Genomic DNA, 9058 nt, shown 5'->3' with positions numbered 1-9058 from the left:
AGAGGATAGGATAGGATAGAGGACAGGATAGGATACAGGATTGGATAGGATACAGGAAACGATAGGATTGAGGATAGGATAGGATGGAGGATAGGATAGGATAGAGGATAGGATAGGATAGAGGATAGGATAGACGATAGGATAGGATAGGATAGAGGATAGGATAGACGATAGGATAGGATAGGATAGAGGATAGAGGAAAGGATAGGATAGAGGATAGAGGATAGGATAGGATAGAGGATAGGATAGGATAGAGGATAGGATAGGATAGAGGATAGGATAGGATAGAGGATAGGATAGGATAGAGGATAGGATAGGATAGAGGATAGGATAGGACAGAGAATAGGGTAGGTGATTTGATAGGATAGAGGATAGGATAGGATAGAAGATAGGATAGGATAGAGGATAGGATAGGATAGAGGATAGGATAGGATAGAGGACCGGATAGGATAAAAGATTGGATAGGTTACAGGAAAGAATAGGATTGAGGATAGGATAGGATGGAGGATAGGATAGGATAGAGGATAGGATAGGATAGAGGATAGGATAGGGGATTTGATAGGATAGATGATAAGGTAGGATAAAAGATAGGATAGGATAGAGGATAGGATAGGATAGAGGATAGGATAGGATAGAGGATAGGATAGGATACAGGATAGGATAGGATAGAGGATAGGATAGGATAGAGGATAGGATAGGATAGAGGACAGGATAGGATAGAGGATAGGATAGGATAGAGGATAGGATAGGATAGAGGATTGGATAGGATAGAGGATAGGATAGGATAGAGGATAGGATAGGATAGAGGATAGGATAGGACAGAGGATAGTATAGGGGATTTGATAGGATAGAGGATAGGATAGGATAGAAGATAGGATAGGATAGAGGATAGGATAGGATAGAGGATAGGATAGGATAGGATAAAAGGATAGGATCGAAAAGAGGATACTATAGGATAGAGGACAGGAGAGGATACAGGATTGGATAGGATACAGGAAAGGATAGGATTGAGGATAGGATAGGATGGAGGATAGGATAGGATAGAGGATAGGATAGGATAGAGGATAGGATAGACGATAGGATAGGATAGAGGATAGGATAGAGGATAGGATAGAGGATAGGATAGGATAGAGGATAGGATAGGACAGAGGATAGGATAGGATAGAGGATAGGATAGGATAGAGGATAGGATAGGATAGAGGATAGGATAGGATAGAGGATAGGATAGGATAGAGGATAGGATAGGATAGAGGATAGGATAGGATAGAGGACAGGATAGGATACAGGATTGGATAGGATGCAGGAAAGGATAGGATTGAGGATAGGATAGGATGGAGGATAGGATAGGATAGAGGATAGGATAGGATAGAGGATAGGATAGGATAGAGGAAAGGATATTGTAGGGGATAGGATAGGATAGAGGATAGGATAGGATATAGGATAGGATAGGATAGAGGATAGGATAGGATAGAGGAATAGGATTGGATAGAGGATAGGATAGACGATAGGATAGGATAAAGCATAGGATAGGATAGAGGATAGGATAGGATAGAGGACAGGATAGGATAGAGGATAGGATAGGATAGAGGATAGGATAGGATAGAGGATTGGATAGGATAGAGGATAGGATAGGATAGAGGATAGGATAGGATAGAGGATAGGATAGGACAGAGGATAGTATAGGGGATTTGATAGGATAGAGGATAGGATAGGATAGAAGATAGGATAGGATAGAGGATAGGATAGGATAGAGGATAGGATAGGATAGGATAAAAGGATAGGATCGAAAAGAGGATACTATAGGATAGAGGACAGGAGAGGATACAGGATTGGATAGGATACAGGAAAGGATAGGATTGAGGATAGGATAGGATGGAGGATAGGATAGGATAGAGGATAGGATAGGATAGAGGATAGGATAGACGATAGGATAGGATAGAGGATAGGATAGAGGATAGGATAGAGGATAGGATAGGATAGAGGATAGGATAGGACAGAGGATAGGATAGGATAGAGGATAGGATAGGATAGAGGATAGGATAGGATAGAGGATAGGATAGGATACAGGATAGGATAGGATGGAGGATAGGATAGGATAGAGGATAGGATAGGATAGAGGATAGGATAGGATAGAGGATAGGATAGGATAGAGGATAGGAAAGGATAGAGGATAGGATAGGATAGAGGATAGGATAGGATAGAGGATAGGATAGGATAGAGGATAGGATAGGATAGAGGATAGGATAGGATAGAGGATAGCATAGGATAGAGGATAGGATAGGATAGAGGATAGGATAGGATAGAGGATAGGATTGGATAGAGGATAGGATAGGATAGAGGATAGGATAGGATAGAGGATAGGATAGGATAGAGGATAGGATAGGATAGAGGATAGGATAGGATAGAGGATAGGATAGGATAGAGGATAGGATAGGATAGAGGATAGGATAGGATAGAGGATAGGATAGGATAGAGGATAGGATAGGATAGAGGATAGGATAGGATAGAGGATAGGATAGGATAGAGGATAGGATAGGATATAGGATAGGATAGGATAGAGGATAGGATAGGATAGAGGAATAGGATAGGATAGAGGATAGGATAGACGATAGGATAGGATAGAGCATAGGATAGGATAGAGGATAGGATAGGATAGAGGACAGGATAGGATACAGGATTGGATAGGATACAGGAAACGATAGGATTGAGGATAGGATAGGATGGAGGATAGGATAGGATAGAGGATAGGATAGACGATAGGATAGGATAGGATAGAGGATAGGATAGACGATAGGATAGGATAGGATAGAGGATAGAGGAAAGGATAGGATAGAGGATAGAGGATAGGATAGGATAGAGGATAGGATAGGATAGAGGACAGGATAGGATAGAGGATAGGATAGGATAGAGGATAGGATAGGATAGAGGATAGGATAGGATAGAGGATAGGATAGGACAGAGAATAGGGTAGGTGATTTGATAGGATAGAGGATAGGATAGGATAGGATAGAGGATAGGATAGGATAGAGGATAGGATAGGATAGGATAGAGGATAGGATAGGATAGAGGATAGGATAGGATAGAGGATAGGATAGGATAGAGGATAGGATAGGATAGAGGATAGGATAGGATAGAGGATAGGATAGGATAGAGGATAGGATAGGATATAGGATAGGATAGGATAGAGGATAGGATAGGATAGAGGAATAGGATAGGATAGAGGATAGGATAGACGATAGGATAGGATAGAGCATAGGATAGGATAGAGGATAGGATAGGATAGAGGACAGGATAGGATACAGGATTGGATAGGATACAGGAAACGATAGGATTGAGGATAGGATAGGATGGAGGATAGGATAGGATAGAGGATAGGATAGGATAGAGGATAGGATAGACGATAGGATAGGATAGGATAGAGGATAGGATAGACGATAGGATAGGATAGGATAGAGGATAGAGGAAAGGATAGGATAGAGGATAGAGGATAGGATAGGATAGAGGAGAGGATAGGATAGAGGATAGGATAGGATAGAGGATAGGATAGGATAGAGGATAGGATAGGATAGAGGATAGGATAGGATAGAGGATAGGATAGGACAGAGAATAGGGTAGGTGATTTGATAGGATAGAGGATAGGATAGGATAGAAGATAGGATAGGATAGAGGATATTATAGGATAGAGGATAGGATAGGATAGAGGACAGGATAGGATAAAAGATTGGATAGGTTACAGGAAAGAATAGGATTGAGGATAGGATAGGATGGAGGATAGGATAGGATAGAGGATAGGATAGGATAGAGGATAGGATAGGGGATTTGATAGGATAGATGATAAGGTAGGATAAAAGATAGGATAGGATAGAGGATAGGATAGGATAGAGGATAGGATAGGATAGAGGATAGGATAGGATACAGGATAGGATAGGATAGAGGATAGGATAGGATAGAGGATAGGATAGGATAGAGGACAGGATAGGATACAGGATTGGATAGGATACAGGAAAGGATAGGATTGAGTATAGGATAGGATGGAGGATAGGATAGGATAGAGGATAGGATAGGATAGAGGATAGGATAGGATAGAGGATAGGATAGGATAGAGGATAGGATAGGATAGAGGATAGGATAGGATACAGGATAGGATAGGATGGAGGATAGGATAGGATAGAGGATAGGATAGGATAGAGGATAGGATAGGATAGAGGATAGAGGATAGGATAGGATAGAGGATAGGATAGGATAGAGGATAGGATAGGATAGAGGATAGCATAGGATAGAGGATAGGATAGGATAGAGGATAGGATAGGATAGAGGATAGGATTGGATAGAGGATAGGATAGGATAGAGGATAGCATAGGATAGAGGATAGGATAGGATAGAGGATAGGATAGGATAGAGGATAGGATAGGATATAGGATAGGATAGGATAGAGGATAGGATAGGATAGAGGAATAGGATAGGATAGAGGATAGGATAGACGATAGGATAGGATAGAGCATAGGATAGGATAGAGGATAGGATAGGATAGAGGACAGGATAGGATACAGGATTGGATAGGATACAGGAAACGATAGGATTGAGGATAGGATAGGATGGAGGATAGGATAGGATAGAGGATAGGATAGACGATAGGATAGGATAGGATAGAGGATAGGATAGACGATAGGATAGGATAGGATAGAGGATAGAGGAAAGGATAGGATAGAGGATAGAGGATAGGATAGGATAGAGGATAGGATAGGATAGAGGACAGGATAGGATAGAGGATAGGATAGGATAGAGGATAGGATAGGATAGAGGATAGGAAAGGATAGAGGATAGGATAGGATAGAGGATAGGATAGGATAGAGGATAGGATAGGATAGAGGATAGGATAGGATAGAGGATAGGATAGGATAGAGGATTTGATAGGATAGAGGATAGGATAGGATAGAGGATAGGATAGGATAGAGGATAGGATTGGATAGAGGATAGGATAGGATAGAGGATAGGATAGGATAGAGGATAGGATAGGATAGAGGATAGGATAGGATAGAGGATAGGATAGGATAGAGGATAGGATAGGATAGAGGATAGGATAGGATAGAGGATAGGATAGGATAGAGGATAGGATAGGATATAGGATAGGATAGGATAGAGGATAGGATAGGATAGAGGAATAGGATAGGATAGAGGATAGGATAGACGATAGGATAGGATAGAGCATAGGATAGGATAGAGGATAGGATAGGATAGAGGACAGGATAGGATACAGGATTGGATAGGATACAGGAAACGATAGGATTGAGGATAGGATAGGATGGAGGATAGGATAGGATAGAGGATAGGATAGGATAGAGGATAGGATAGACGATAGGATAGGATAGGATAGAGGATAGGATAGACGATAGGATAGGATAGGATAGAGGATAGAGGAAAGGATAGGATAGAGGATAGAGGATAGGATAGGATAGAGGATAGGATAGGATAGAGGATAGGATAGGATAGAGGATAGGATAGGATAGAGGATAGGATAGGATAGAGGATAGGATAGGATAGAGGATAGGATAGGACAGAGAATAGGGTAGGTGATTTGATAGGATAGAGGATAGGATAGGATAGAAGATAGGATAGGATAGAGGATAGGATAGGATAGAGGATAGGATAGGATAGAGGACCGGATAGGATAAAAGATTGGATAGGTTACAGGAAAGAATAGGATTGAGGATAGGATAGGATGGAGGATAGGATAGGATAGAGGATAGGATAGGATAGAGGATAGGATAGGGGATTTGATAGGATAGATGATAAGGTAGGATAAAAGATAGGATAGGATAGAGGATAGGATAGGATAGAGGATAGGATAGGATAGAGGATAGGATAGGATACAGGATAGGATAGGATAGAGGATAGGATAGGATAGAGGATAGGATAGGATAGAGGACAGGATAGGATACAGGATTGGATAGGATACAGGAAAGGATAGGATTGAGTATAGGATAGGATGGAGGATAGGATAGGATAGAGGATAGGATAGGATAGATTATAGGATAGAGGATAGGATAGGATAGAGGAATAGTATAGGATAGAGGATAGGATAGACTATAGGATAGGATAGAGCATAGGATAGGATAGAGGATAGGATAGGATAGAGGAATAGGATAGGATAGAGGATAGGATAGACGATAGGATAGGATAGAGGATAGGATAGGATAGAGGATAGGATAGGATACAGGATAGGATAGGATAGAGGATAGGTTAGGATAGAGGATAGGATAGGATAGAGGACAGGATAGGATACAGGATTGGATAGGATACAGGAAAGGATAGGATTGAGTATAGGATAGGATGGAGGATAGGATAGGATAGAGGATAGGATAGGATAGACGATAGGATAGAGGATAGGATAGGATAGAGGAATAGTATAGGATAGAGGATAGGATAGACTATAGGATAGGATAGAGCATAGGATAGGATAGAGGATAGGATAGGATAGAGGAATAGGATAGGATAGAGGATAGGATAGACGATAGGATAGGATAGACCATAGGATAGGATAGAGGATAGGATAGGATAGAGGACAGGATAGGATACAGGATTGGATAGGATACAGGAAAGGATAGGATTGAGGATAGGATAGGATGGAGGATAGGATAGGATAGAGGATAGGATAGGATAGAGGATAGGATAGACGATAGGATAGGATAGAGGATAGGATAGGATAGAGGATAGAGGATAGGATAGGATAGAGGATAGAGGATAGAGGATAGGATAGGATAGAGGATAGGATAGGATAGAGGATAGGATAGGATAGAGGATAGGATAGGATAGAGGATAGGATATGACAGAGGATAGGGTAGGATAGAGGATAGGATAGGGGATTTAATAGGACAGGATAGAGGATAGATGATAGGATAGGATAGAGGATAGGATAGGATAGAGGATAGGATAGGACAGAGGATAGGATAGGATACAGGATAGGATAGGATAGAGGATAGGATAGGATAGAGGATAGGATAGGATAGAGGACAGGATAGGATACAGGATTGGATAGGATACAGGAAAGGATAGGATTGAGGATAGGATAGGATAGAGGATAGGATAGGATAGAGGATAGGATAGACGATAGGATAGGATAGAGGATAGGATAGAGGATAGGGTAGGATAGAGGATAGGATAGGACAGAGGATAGGATAGGATAGAGGATAGGATAGGATAGAGGATAGGATAGGATACAGGATAGGATGGAGGATAGGATAAGATAGAGGATAGGATAGGATAGATAATAGGATAGAGGATTGGATAGGATACAGGATAGGATAGGATAGAGGATAGGATAGGATAGAGGATAGGATAGGATAGAGGATAGGATAGGATAGAGGATAGGATAGGATAGAGGATAGGATAGGATAGAGGATAGGATAGGATATAGGATAGGATAGGATAGAGGATAGGATAGACGATAGGATAGGATAGAGGATAGGATAGAGGATAGGATAGGATAGAGGATAGGATAGGACAGAGGATAGGATAGGATAGAGGATAGGATAGGATAGAGGATAGGATAGGATAGAGGACAGGATAGGATACAGGATTGGATAGGATACAGGAAAGGATAGGATTGAGTATAGGATAGGATAGAGGATAGGAAAGGATAGAGGATAGGATAGGATAGAGGATAGGATAGGATAGAGGATAGGATAGGATAGAGGATAGGATAGGATAGAGGATAGGATAGGATAGAGGATAGGATAGGATAGAGGATAGGATAGGATAGAGGATAGGATAGGATAGAGGATAGGATTGGATAGAGGATAGGATAGGATAGAGGATAGGATAGGATAGAGGATAGGATAGGATAGAGGATAGGATAGGATAGAGGATAGGATAGGATAGAGGATAGGATAGGATAGAGGATAGGATAGGATATAGGATAGGATAGGATAGAGGATAGGATAGGATAGAGGAATAGGATAGGATAGAGGATAGGATAGACGATAGGATAGGATAGAGCATAGGATAGGACAGAGAATAGGGTAGGTGATTTGATAGGATAGAGGATAGGATAGGATAGAAGATAGGATAGGATAGAGGATAGGATAGGATAGAGGATAGGATAGGATAGAGGATAGGATAGGATAGAGGATAGGATAGGATAGAGGATAGGATAGGATAGAGGATAGGAAAGGATAGAGGATAGGATAGGATAGAGGATAGGATAGGATAGAGGATAGGATAGGATAGAGGATAGGATAGGATAGAGGATAGGATAGGATAGAGGATAGGATAGGATAGAGGATAGGATAGGATAGAGGATAGGATAGGATAGAGGATAGGATTGGATAGAGGATAGGATAGGATAGAGGATAGGATAGGATAGAGGATAGGATAGGATAGAGGATAGGATAGGATAGAGGATAGGATAGGATAGAGGATAGGATAGGATAGAGGATAGGATAGGATAGAGGATAGGATAGGATAGAGGATAGGATAGGATAGAGGATAGGATAGGATAGAGGATAGGATAGGATAGAGGATAGGATAGGATAGAGGATAGGATAGGATAGAGGATAGGATAGGATAGAGGATAGGATAGGATAGAGGATAGGATAGGATAGAGGATAGGATAGGATATAGGATAGGATAGGATAGAGGATAGGATAGGATAGAGGAATAGGATAGGATAGAGGATAGGATAGACGATAGGATAGGATAGAGCATAGGATAGGATAGAGGATAGGATAGGATAGAGGACAGGATAGGATACAGGATTGGATAGGATACAGGAAACGATAGGATTGAGGATAGGATAGGATGGAGGATAGGATAGGATAGAGGATAGGATAGGATAGAGGATAGGATAGACGATAGGATAGGATAGGATAGAGGATAGGATAGACGATAGGATAGGATAGGATAGAGGATAGAGGAAAGGATAGGATAGAGGATAGAGGATAGGATAGGATAGAGGATAGGATAGGATAGAGGATAGGATAGGATAGAGGATAGGATAGGATAGAGGATAGGATAGGATAGAGGATAGGATAGGATAGAGGATAGGATAGGACAGAGAATA

The sequence above is a fragment of the Halictus rubicundus genome, unplaced genomic scaffold (genome assembly GCF_050948215.1).
Source record: "Halictus rubicundus isolate RS-2024b unplaced genomic scaffold, iyHalRubi1_principal scaffold0023, whole genome shotgun sequence".
Classification (NCBI taxonomy): Eukaryota; Metazoa; Arthropoda; class Insecta; order Hymenoptera; family Halictidae; genus Halictus; species Halictus rubicundus.
The sequence above is the reverse complement of the archived record's forward strand: the minus strand, read 5'-3'. Positions refer to the sequence as shown.